This window comes from Triticum dicoccoides, chromosome 2B (assembly GCF_002162155.2).
Source record: "Triticum dicoccoides isolate Atlit2015 ecotype Zavitan chromosome 2B, WEW_v2.0, whole genome shotgun sequence".
In the NCBI taxonomy this organism is placed as follows: Eukaryota; Viridiplantae; Streptophyta; class Magnoliopsida; order Poales; family Poaceae; genus Triticum; species Triticum dicoccoides.
The window spans coordinates 557,980,507-557,993,671 of NC_041383.1; positions in this window are offsets into that span (position 1 = coordinate 557,980,507).

Sequence of the window (13,165 nt, forward strand, 5' to 3'; positions counted from 1 at the left end):
TGCAGTTATGGCATCGGAGCTCAGTCCATTGGACAGATAGCCACTAGCAGAATTGAATGAAGTCATGGTTCATAGATCAATGTCTATTTAATCAAGCATTGCAATTCCGAGTGTACAAGTACTAAGCATGGTAGGAAATAAAAATAAAAATAAGGCTAGTAACAGATATGGTACGGAAAACATGCTAATGTCCCGTTCGTTCAAAAACGTATGAGCAAGCGATAAAAAATTTGTATCCAAGATAATCTACTATGTTTTTTCCACCAGGGCCCTGGCTTGCACTTATTGAGTAGGCACCCAGAAAGTCCAAGGAGTCCTACCCAGGTGAACTGAGGGGTTGACACCTCCTCCTGACCAACCGCCCACCTGGACGGTTCCTGAAATCATTTGCTATTTAATCTATACCACTATATAGTAACTTTGAATATCAACCGTTGGATGCAGCTCATCCGACAGTGGAGAGGTAGCCAATCTGGACGTTGCTGACCACTAGATCTTCTCTTTACTACACCAGATTCCACCATGTGTAATATCAAGAAGATTCTCTGGTTGGGCTTAAGCCCTATAGACATTTTGCACAAAACTCGAAACACACTTCTACTTTGTTCTAGACTCTTCCATACTTAGACTCTCCCAACTTATTTTTCTAACAGTACTATCATTTATTTTTAGTTGGTATTTTATTTGTGTTCAAGGCTATAGATGTACCATCATAAATCAAATTTATTTTTGTAGGCGCAATGCTAGTTATTTTTGTTATTTTCTAGAAATTGCAACTTGAGATGCTTAAAGACACCTCTTGGAAAAGGAACACCATCGGTATATTTTACCCAAATTTAGCATCTTATACTTCATGCATGTGCCTCAAAATTTTCATTTACCTATTATATATACTGTAACAGTGTGCCGATTTTTGGTTGTAATTTGATTGTCCAAGCTCTCACATGCAATGCACGTATAGTTTACTACTCCCTCCATTCCAAAATAATTTGAACAAAAACCACGACATGTATTTTGGAACGGAGGGAGTGGCAGTACATTACAAAGTAGCAGTTCATTATGTACACTCCTCAGCATGTATGAACAGATGAAGAGACAAGCTTGTAATCCGTAACCACAATAATCTTAATCAAGTGTGTACATTGCAGAGTATATTGTAGTGTCTATGATTGTATGGGGTACATGAGTAGTGGCAATGGCATATATACCTTTTTCAGTATCACCTTCCCTTACATTACTACCAGATGCCTTTGAGCTTCCAATATCATCTCTGCTAGTTCTACTCTTCCACCAGTCCTGATATGGTGCAATCTCGGCTCGAGCTTTGTACAATAAAGCATATCCATACTTGTAATATGTGCTAATACACATTGGAGAAAGTCTCCCATAATATAACACCCTAGTTGACAACAAAGCAGTACGTTACTACATTTATCAGGTGCATCATTGTCAAGAGTCAGGACTCAAGAGTACAACATAATGACATGAAAAGTAATGTAATCTGAGATACAACATCATAATCAAAACTCCACCACAATTATTTCATCAGGAAGGTTCCAACTATGTCCACTGTTTATCACCTTAGTTGGCATTCTTTGATGACTTAGCATTGCCCCAGTCAGCGTCAACTCGGTCAAAACCACCCGACTTAGTCAAAACCATGAGGGGGGTTGATTTTTAGACCGTCTGGTTAGTTTGGTGTGTGGGATGAATGGTTTTGAAGTTGAGGCTTGAAGTTTAAACCTAGTGGTTAGTTCAGGGTTGTAATGTAGACTTTTCTCTTGTAACAACCACCAAGAGTGTCATAGTTTTAAGTGCAACTTCTAAGTCCCATATAATTAAACTACGCTACGATGAAGTATTTAGAATAACTGCACTTTTCGCCAGTTAGCCTTACCACAGTTGGTCCAAAGTGCTACTTAGTTTAAGAATTTCTGATCCCATTCACTGAGTTTTTTGCAAACTGCATATGCAGTAAGGATAGTTGGTATAAGTGACATTGCTCATATGCAAATTCCTCAAATAGGTAAACACCAAGTCCTGAAGCAAATACACATTGATTTGGCACTCGTCACAATTCACACAGCATAACAAAAGAAGGTTAGGTCCTGACTCGCAGGCATTGCTGCTTTCCCAGTTTGAACCCCCTAAACACAACTAAGCTCATCACAAAATCAAAGACTAAGTAAGTCAAAGTGCAAAGCAATTAAGCACGTATAAAATACCAATACAGATAAATGGACTCTGGAAGTTGTATCCAATAATCCATCTGTATGCACGATTCAGCCAGGCTTTGGAATAAAAGCAGCATGCGGAAGGGAGAGAAACCCTAACCTGCTCCTAAGGGCAGTGTAGAAAATGCCCTCGGCATGGACCAATTGGCCTTCCTCGATGGCCTTGGACCCCTAATCAAACAACTCCTGAGCTTTATCCCCATTCTATTCCCAATCCTCTTCCTCGGCCTCCTCCTCCCATCCGTCCTCCTCACATTCACAATCCTCCTGGCCCTTCTCTACCCACTTCTCCTTCTCAAAGCCCAGATTCCCACTTGAGTGTGGCTGCAGCAGATCATGGTGCTCGTCTCGGGCCTTCTCAATGCTCTCTGAGGAGGAAGCCATGGCTAATGGAGGCTTTATACCCCCAACTTGATCTAAAAATATACATTATATATGATACCAGAAATATTAATTACTTTTTACTAAATGATTTGCATGTCATAGGAAAGCAAACATTAACAAGCTATTACGGGTTTGATGATGCTAGTACTTGGAGTGTAGAAACTCATGTAGGGAATGATGTGAGTGATGTTGGATACCTTCTTAACTCAGCCTGAATTAAGCTCAACTGTGAAGGTGCTAAGATCTGTCCGCACGAGAAAGACATCAAGTCCATTGGCGCAGCTGATCGCATATCTGGGGGAGAGGGTAGCAGGTTCTCAAGCTGTACGACTACGTATTGCCCATTTCACAGCTCTGTCTGTGCCAGCCTCCATCGACCATAATTCGAGCTTGGACTCCTTCAGGGTAGCACATCCCAGCACACCATCCTCTGTGGGCATAACGATATATTCGTCGCACTTACACTTTGGCAAGGGTGGCCAGTAAATCATTGATAGTTCCTGGTTCAACAAGTCATACTGCAGGATGAACGTTTCCTGATGGCACAAGAAATAGACTGCATCTCCCACAAGGGCATTGGGCCGAGAGCGAATGACGAGCAGGGGCAAGCCAGGGTGCTCACAAGATATCACGAGGCTCCAGGAACGATCCTCTGAAGAGTAGACACAAGCTTGTGCGACCTCCTCTTCATCGGTGCCCACGTAGACCACGCGGAAGGGGTTGCCATGGCAGTCGATGTGGTCGTAGCCATCGGTGGCGTAGAGCACCGCTGCCACGCAGTCCGGGATGGTTGGGTAGTCCACGAACTTGGGCCAGGGAGGCGTCCACGTCGAGATCATTTAAGAGGACGAGGCCGTGGCGAGAGTCGAGCGTGAAGAGATCACATTGGCTGGGGTGTGATATGTTGGGGAACGTTGCAGAAAATAAAAAATTTCTACGCTTCACCAAGATGAATCTATGGAGTCATCTAGCAATGATAGAGAGAAGTGCATCTACATACCCTTGTAGATCACGAGCGGAAGCGTTCAAGAGAACGGGGTTGAGAGAGTCGTACTCGTCGTGATCCAAATCACTGAAGATCCTAGTGCCGAACGGACGGCACCTCCGCGTTCAACACACATACGGTTGGGGAAGACGTCTCCTCCTTCTTGATCCAGCAAGGGGAAGGGAGAGGTTGATGGAGATCCAGCAGCACGACGGCGTGGTGGTGGAAGTAGCGGCGATCTCGGCAGGGCTTCGCCAAGCTCAGCGAGAGGGAGAGGTGTTACGGGGGGTGAGGGAGGCGCCAGGGACTAGGGTGCGGCTGCGCTCCCTCCCCCCATCTTTATATAGGGGCCCTAGGGGGTGCGTCGGCCCCTAGAGATCCATCTCAAGGGGGGGGGGGCGGCCAAGGGGGGACTTGCCCCCCAAGCCAAGTGGGGCGCCCCCACCCCTAGGGTTTCCAACCCTAGGCACAGGGGGAGGCCCAAGGGGGCGCACCAGCCCACCAGGGGCTGGTTCCCTTCCCTCTTCAGCCCATGTGGCCATCCGGGATAGGTGGCCCCACCCGATGGACCCCCGGGACCCTTCCGGTGGTCCCCGTACAATACCGGTGACCCCCAAAACTTTCCCGGTGGCCGAAACTGGACTTCCTATATACAAATCTTCACCTTCGGACCATTCCGGAAATCCTCGTGACGTCCGGGATCTCATCCGGGACTCCGAACAACTTTCGGGTTACCACATACTAATATCTCTACAACCCTAGCGTCACCGAACCTTAAGTGTGTAGACCCTACGGGTTCGGGAATCATGCAGACATGACCGAGACAGCTCTCCGGCCAATAACCAACAGCGGGATCTGGATACCCATGTTGGCTCCCACATGTTCCACGATGATCTCATTGAATGAACCACGATGTCGAGGATTCAGGTAATCCCGTATACAATTCCCTTTGTCAATCGGTACGTTACTTGCCCGAGATTCGATCATCGGTATCCCAATACCTCGTTCAATCTCGTTACCGGCAAGTCACTTTACTCGTACCATAATGCATGATCCCGTGACCAAACACTTGGTCACATTGAGCTTATTATGATGATGCATTACCGAGTGGGCCCAGAGATACCTCTCCGTCATACGGAGTGACAAATCCCAGTCTCGATCCGTGTCAACCCAACAGATACTTTCGGGGATACCTGTAGTATACCTTTATAGTCACACAGTTACGTTGTGATGTTTGGTACACTCAAAGAACTCCTACGACATTCGGGAGTTACACGATCTCATGGTCTAAGGAAATGATACTTGACATTGGAAAATCTCTAGCAAACGAACTACACGATCTTGTGCTATGCTTAGGATTGGGTCTTGTCCATCACATCATTCTCTTAATGATGTGATCCCGTTATCAATGACATCCAATGCCCATAGTCAGGAAACCATGACTATCTGTTGATCAACGAGCTAGTCAACTAGAGGCTCACTAGGGACATGTTGTGGTCTATGTATTCACACATGTATTACGATTTCCGGATAACACAATTATAACATGAACAATAGACAATTATCATGAGCAAGGAAATATAATAATAACCATTTTATTATTGCCTTTAGGGCATATTTCCAAGAGTCTCCCACTTGCACTAGAGTCAATAATCTAGTTACATTGTGATGAATCGAACACCCATAGAGTTCTAGTGTTGATCATGTTTTGCTCGTGGAAGAGGTTTAGTCAACGGATCTGTGACATTCAGATCTGTATGCACTTTGCAAATATCTATGTCTTCATCTTGAACATTTTCACGAATGGAGTTGAAGCGACGCTTGATGTGCCTGGTCTTCTTGTGAAACCTGGGCTCCTTGGCAAGGGCAATAGCTCCAGTGTTGTCACAGAAGAGAGTGATCGGCCCCGACGCATTGGGTATGACTCCTAGGTCGATGATGAACTCCTTCATACAGATTGCTTCATGCGCTGCCTCTGACGCTGCCATGTACTCCGCTTCACATGTAGATCCCGCCACGACGTTTTGCTTGCAACCGCACCAGCTTACTGCCCCTCCATTCAAAATATACATGTATCCGGTTTGTGACTTAGAGTCATCCAGATTTGTGTCGAAGCTAGCGTCAACGTAACCCTTTCTGACGAGCTCTTCGTCGCCTCCATAAACGAGAAACATATCCTTAGTCCTTTTCAGGTACTTCAAGATATTCTTGACTGCTGTCCAGTGTTCCATGCCGGGATTACTTTGGTACCTTCCTACCAAACTTACGGCAAGGTTTATATCAGGTCTGGTACACAACATGGCATACATAATAGACCCTATAGCCGAGGCATAGGAGATGACACTCATCTTTTCTCTATCTTCTGCCGTGGTCGGGCATTGAGCCGAGCTCAATTTCACACCTTGCAACACAGGCAAGAACCTCTTCTTGGACTGATCCATATTGAACTTCTTCAATATCTTATCAAGGTATGTGCTTTATGAAAGACCTATGAGGCGTCTCGATCTATCCCTATAGATCTTGATGCCTAATATTAAGCAGCTTCTCCAAGGTCCTTCATTGAAAAACACTTATTCAAGTAGGCCTTAATGATGTCCAAAAGTTCTATATCATTTCCCAGCAAAAGATGTCATCTACATATAATATGAGAAATGCTACAGAGCTCTCACTCACTTTCTTGTAAACACAGGCTTCTCCATAAGTCTGCATAAACCCAAACGCTTTGATCATCTCATCAAAGCGAATGTTCCAACTCCGAGATGCTTGCACCAGCCCATAAATGGATCGCTGGAGTTTGCATACCTTGTTAGCATTCTCAGGATCGACAAAACCTTCCGGCTGCATCATATACAGTTCTTCCTTAAGATAGCCGTTAAGGAATGCCGTTTTGACATCCATTTGCCATATCTCATAATCATAGTATGCGGCAATTGCTAACATGATTCGGATGGACTTCAGCTTCGCTACGGGAGAGAAAGTCTCATCGTAGTCAACCCCTTGAACTTGTCGATAACCCTTAGCGACAAGTCGAGCTTTATAGATGGTAACATTACCATCCGTGTCCGTCTTCTTCTTAAATATCCATTTGTTTTCTATCGCTCGCCGATCATCGGGCAAGTCTGTCAAAGTCCACACTTTGTTTTCATACATGGATCCTATCTCGGATTGCATGGCTTCAAGCCATTTGTTGGAATCTGGGCCCGCCATTGCTTCTTCATAGTTCGAAGGTTCACCGTTGTCTAACAACATGATTTCCAGGACAGGGTTGCCATACCACTCTGGTGTGGAACGTGTCCTCGTGGACCTACGAAGTTCAGTGGTAACTTGATCCGAAGTACCTTGATCGTCATCATTAATTTCCTCTCTAGTCGGTGCAGGCACTACAGGAACATCTTCCTGAGCTGCGCTACTTACCAGTTCAAGAGGTAGTACTTCATCAAGTTCCACTTTCCTCCCACTTACTTCTTTTGAGAGAAACTCTTTCTCCAGAAAGGACCCGTTCTTGGCAACAAAGATCTTGCCTTCGGATCTGAGGTAGAAGGTATACCCAATGGTTTCCTTAGGGTATCCTATGAAGATGCATTTTTCTGTCTTGGGTTCGAGCTTTTCAGGTTGAAGTTTCTTGACATAAGCATCGCATCCCCAAACTTTTAGAAACGACTGCTTAGGTTTCTTCCCAAACCATAATTCATACGGTGTCGTCTCAACAGATCTAGACAGTGCCCTATTTAAAGTGAATGTAGCTGTCTCTAGAGCGTATCCCCAAAATGATAGCGGTAAATCGGTGAGTGACATCATAGATCGCACCATATCCAATAAAGTGTGATTACAACATTCGGACACACCGTTACGTTGAGGTGTTCCAGGCGGCGTGAGCTGTGAAACGATTCCACATTTCCTTAAGTGCGTACCAAATTCGTGACTTCAATATTCTCCTCCACGATGTGATCGTAAGAACTTTATTTTTCGGTCATGTTGATTCTCTACCTCATTCTGAAATTCCTTGAACTTTTCAAAGGTCTCAGACTTGTGTTTCATCAAGTAGACATACCCATATCTACTTAAGTCATCAGTGAGAGTGAGAACATAACGATAGCCACCGCGAGCCTCAACGCTCATTGGACCGCACACATTAGTATGTATAATTTCCAATAAGTTGGTTGCTCGCTCCATTGTTCCGGAGAACAGAGTCTTGGTCATTTTACCCATGAGGCATGGTTCGCACGTGTCAAATGATTCGAAATCAAGAGACTCCAAAAGTCCATCTGTATGGAACTTCTTCATGCGTTTGACACCAATGTGACCAAGGCGGCAGTGCCACAGATATGTGGGACTATCATTATCAATCTTACATCTTTTGGTATTCACACTATGAATATGTGTAACATCACGTTCGAGATTCATTAAGAATAAACCATTGACCAGCGGGGCATGACCATAAAACATATCTCTCATATAAATAGAACAACCATTATTCTCGGATTTAAATGAGTAGCCATCTCGTATTAAACGAGATCCAGATACAATGTTCATGCTCAAAGCTGGCACTAAATAACAATTATTGAGGTTTAAAACTAATCCCGTAGGTAAATGTAGAGGTAGCATGCCGACGGCGATCACATCGACCTTGGAACCATTCCCGACGCGCATCGTCACCTCGTCCTTCGCCAGTCTTCGCTTATTCCGCAGCTCCTGTTTTGAGTTACAAATATAAGCAACCGCACCGGTATCAAATACCCAGGAGCTACTATGAGTACTGGTAAGGTACACATCAATTACATGTATATCACATATACCTTTGGTGTTGCCGGCCTTCTTGTCCGCTAAGTACTTGGGGCAGTTTCGCTTCCAGTGTCCGCTTCCCTTGCAATAAAAGCACTTAGTCTCAGGTTTGGGTCCATGCTTTGGCTTCTTCCCGGCAACTGGCTTACCGGGCGCGACAACTCCCTTGCCGTCCTTCTTGAAGTTCTTCTTACCCTTGCCTTTCTTGAAACTAGTGGTTTTATTGACCATCAACACTTGATGTTACTTTTTGATCTCCACCTCCGCTGATTTCAGCATTGAAAATACTTCAGGAATAGTTTTCACCATCCCCTGCATATTGTAGTTCATCACAAAGCTCTTGTAGCTAGGTGAGAGCGACTGAAGGATTCTGTCAATGACCGCCTCGTCCGGGAGGTTAATGTCCAGCTAGGACAAGCAGTTGTGCAACCCAGACATTTTGAGTATGTGCTCACTGACAGAACTATTTTCCTCCATCTTACAACTGTAGAACTTGTCGGAGATTTCACATCCCTCGACCCGGGCATGAGCTTGGAAAACCATTTTCAGCTCTTCGAACATCTCAGATGCTCTGTGTTGCTCAAAACGCTTTTGGAGCCCCGGTTCTAAGCTGTAAAGCATGCCGCACTGAACGAGGGAGTAATCATCAGCACGCGACTGCCAAGCGTTCATAACATCTTGGTTCTCTGGGATGGGTGCTTCACCTAGCGGTGCTTCTAGGACATATGCTTTCTTGGCAGCTATGAGGATGATCCTCAGGTTCCGGGCCCAGTCCGTATAGTTGCTGCCATCATCTTTCAGCTTGGTTTTCTCTAGGAATGCGTTGAAGTTGAGGTTGACATGAGCATGGGCCATTTGATCTACAAGACATTTTGCAAAGGTTTTTTAGACTAAGTTCATGATAATTAAGTTCATCTAATCAAATTATTTAATGAACTCCCACTCGGATTAGACATCCCTCTAGTCATCTAAGTGATACATGATCCGACTCAACTAGACCGTGTCCGATCATCACGTGAGACGGACTAGTCATCATCGGTGAACATCTCCATGTTGATCATATCTTCCATACGACTCATGTTCGATCTTTCGGTCTCTTGTGTTCCGAGGCCATGTCTGTACATGCTAGGCTCGTCAAGTCAACCTAAGTGTTTTGCATGTGTAAATCTGTCTTACACCCGTTGTATGTGGACGTTGGAATCTATCACACCCGGTCATCACGTGGTGCTTCGAAACAACGAACTTTCACAACGGCACACAGTTAGGGGGAACACTTTCTTGAAATTATTATGAGGGATCATCTTATTTACTACCGTCGTTCTAAGCAAATAAGATGCAAAAACATGATAAACATCACATGCAATCAAATAGTGACATGATATGGCCAATATCATATTGCTCCTTTGATCTCCATCTTTGGGGCGCCATGATAATCTTCATCACCGGCATGACACCATGATCTTCATCATCATGATCTCCATCATCGTGTCTCCATGAAGTTGTTTGCTAACTATTACTTCTACTACTATGGCTAACGGTTTAGCAATAAAGTAAAGTAATTACATGGCGTTTATTCATTGACACGCAGGTCATACAATAATTAAGACAACTCCTATGGCTCCTGCCGGTTGTCATACTCATCGACATGCAAGTCATGATTCCTATTACAAGAACATGATCAATCTCATACATCACATATATATCATTCATCACAACCTTTTTGGCCATATCACATCACAAGGCATATGCTGCAAAAACAAGTTAGACGTCCTCTAAATGTTGTTGCATGTTTTTACGTGGCTGCAATAGGGTTCTAGCAAGAACGTTTCTTACCTACGTAAAACCACAACGTGATATGCCAATTTCTATTTACCCTTCATAAGGACCCTTTTCATCGAATCCGATCTGACTAAAGTGGGAGAGACAGACACCCGCTAGCCACCTTATGCAACTAGTGCATGTCAGTCGGTGGAACCTGTCTCACGTAAGCGTACGTGTAAGGTCGGTCCGGGCCGCTTCATCCCACGATGCCGCCGAAACAAGATAATACTAGTGGTGGCAAGAAAATTGACAACATCTACGCCCACAACAAGATTGTGTTCTACTCGTGCATAGAAACTACACATAGACCTAGCTCATGATGCCACTGTTGGGGAACGTTGCAGAAAATAAAAAAATTCTACGCTTCACCAAGATCAATCTATGGAGTCATCTAGGAACGAGAGAGAGGAGTGCATCTACATACCCTTGTAGATCGCGAGCGGGAGCGTTCAAGAGAACGGGGTTGAGGGAGTCGTACTCGTCGTGATCCAAATCACCGAAGATCCTAGTGCCGAACGGACGGCACCTCCGCGTTCAACACACGTACGGTTGGGGAAGACGTCTCCTCCTTCTTGATCCAGCAAGGGGAAGGAGAGGTTGATGGAGATCCAGCAGCACGACGGCGTGGTGGTGGAAGTAGCGGTAATCTCGGCAGGGTTTCACCAAGCTCAGCGAGAGGGAGAGGTGTTACGGGGGTGAGGGAGGCGCCAGGGACTAGGGTGCGGCTTCCCTCCGTCCCCCCTCTTTATATAGGGGCCCTAGGGGGTGGGCCGGCCCCTAGAGATCCCATCTCAAGGGGGACGGCGGCCAAGGGGGGGACTTGCCCCCCAAGCCAAGTGGGGCGCCCCCACCCCTAGGGTTTCCAACCCTAGGCGCAGAGGGAGGCCCAAGGGGGACGCACCAGCCCACTAGGGGCTGGTTCCCTTCCCTCTTCAGCCCATGTGGCTCTCCGGGATAGGTGGACCCCCGAGACCCTTCCGGTGGTCCCGGTACAATACTGGTGACCCCCGAAACTTTCCTGGTGGCCGAAACTGGACTTCCTATATATAAATCTTCACCTCCAGACCATTCCGAACTCCTCGTGATGTCCGGGATCTCATCCGGGACTTCGAACAACTTTCGGGTTACCGCATACTAATATCTCTACAACCCTAGCATCACCGAACCTTAAGTGTGTAGACCCTACGGGTTCGAGAATCATGTAGACATGACCGAGACAGCTCTCCGGCCAATAACCAACAGCGGGATCTGGATACCCATGTTGGCTCCCACATGTTCCACGATGATCTCATCGAATGAACCATGATGTCGAGGATTCAGGTAATCCCGTATACAATTCCCTTTGTCTTTCGGTATGTTACTTGCCCGAGATTCGATCGTCGGTATCCCAATACCTCGTTCAATCTCGTTACCGGCGAGTCACTTTACTCATACCGTAATGCATGATCCCGTGACCAAACACTTGGTTACATTGAGCTCATTATGATGATGCATTACCGAGTGGGCCCAGAGATACCTCTCCGTCATACGGAGTGACAAATCCCAGTCTCGATCCGTGTCAACCCAACAGATGCTTTCGGGGATAACTGTAGTATACCTTTATAGTCACCGAGTTACATTGTGACGTTTGGTACACCCAAAGCACTCCTACGGCATCCGGGAGTTACATGATCTCATGGTCTAAGGAAATGATACTTGACACTGGAAAAGCTCTAGCAAACGAACTACACGATCTTGTGCTATGCTTAGGATTGGGTCTTGTTTATCACATTATTCTCCTAATGATGTGGTCCTGTTATCAATGACATCCAATGTCCATAGTCAGGAAACCATGACTATCTGTTGATCAATGAGCTAGTCAACTAGAGGCTCACTAGGGACATGTTGTGGTCTATGTATTCACACATGTATTACGATTTCCGGATAACACAATTATAGCATGAACAATAGACAATTATCATGAGCAAGGAAATATAATAATAACCATTTTATTATTGCCTCTAGGGCATATTTCCAACATGATACGTCTCCATCGTATCTATAATTTTTGATTGTTCCATGCCAATATTCTACAATTTTCATATACTTTTGGAAACTCTTTATACTATTTTTGGGACTAACATATTGATCAAGTGCCCAGTGCCAATTCCTATTTGCTGCATGTTTTATATTTCGCAGAAACCCCATATCAAACAAAGTCTAAATGGGATAAAAACGGATGGAGAATATTTTTGGAATATTTATGATTTTTGGGAGGAAGAATCAACGCGAGACGGTGCCTGAGGGGGCCACGAGGCAGGGGGCGCGCCCCAGGGGGGTGGGCCCGCCCCTAACCTTCGTGGGCACCCTTCAAGGCAGTTGATGCTCTTCTTTCGCTGCAAGAAAGCTAATTTCCGGGAAAAAATCGTGGTGAAGGTTTCAATCCAATCGGAGTTATGGATCTCCGGGAATATAAGAAACGGTGAAAGGGCAGAATGTGATAACGCAGAAACAGAGAGAGACAGAGAGACAGATCCAATCTCGGAGGGGCTCTCGCCCCTCCCACGCCATGGAGACCATGGACCAGAGGGGAAACCCTTCTCCCATCTAGGGAGAGGGTCAAGGAAGAGGAAGAAGAAGAAGAAGAAGAAGGGGGGCTCTCTCCCCCTCACTTTCGGTGGTGCCGGAACGCCCCCGGGGGCCATCATCATCACCGCGATCTACACCAACACCTGCATCATCTTCACCAACATCTCCATCACCTTCCCCCCTCTATATTTAGCGGTCCACTCTCCCGCAACCCACTGTACCCTCTACTTGAACATGGTGCTTTATGCTTCATATTATTATCCAATGATGTGTTGCCATCCTATGATGTCTGAGTAGATTTTTGTCGTCCTATCGGTAATTGGTGAATTGCTATGATTGGTTTAATTTGCTTGTGGTTATGTTGCTGTCCTCTGGTGCTCTCCGTGTCGCG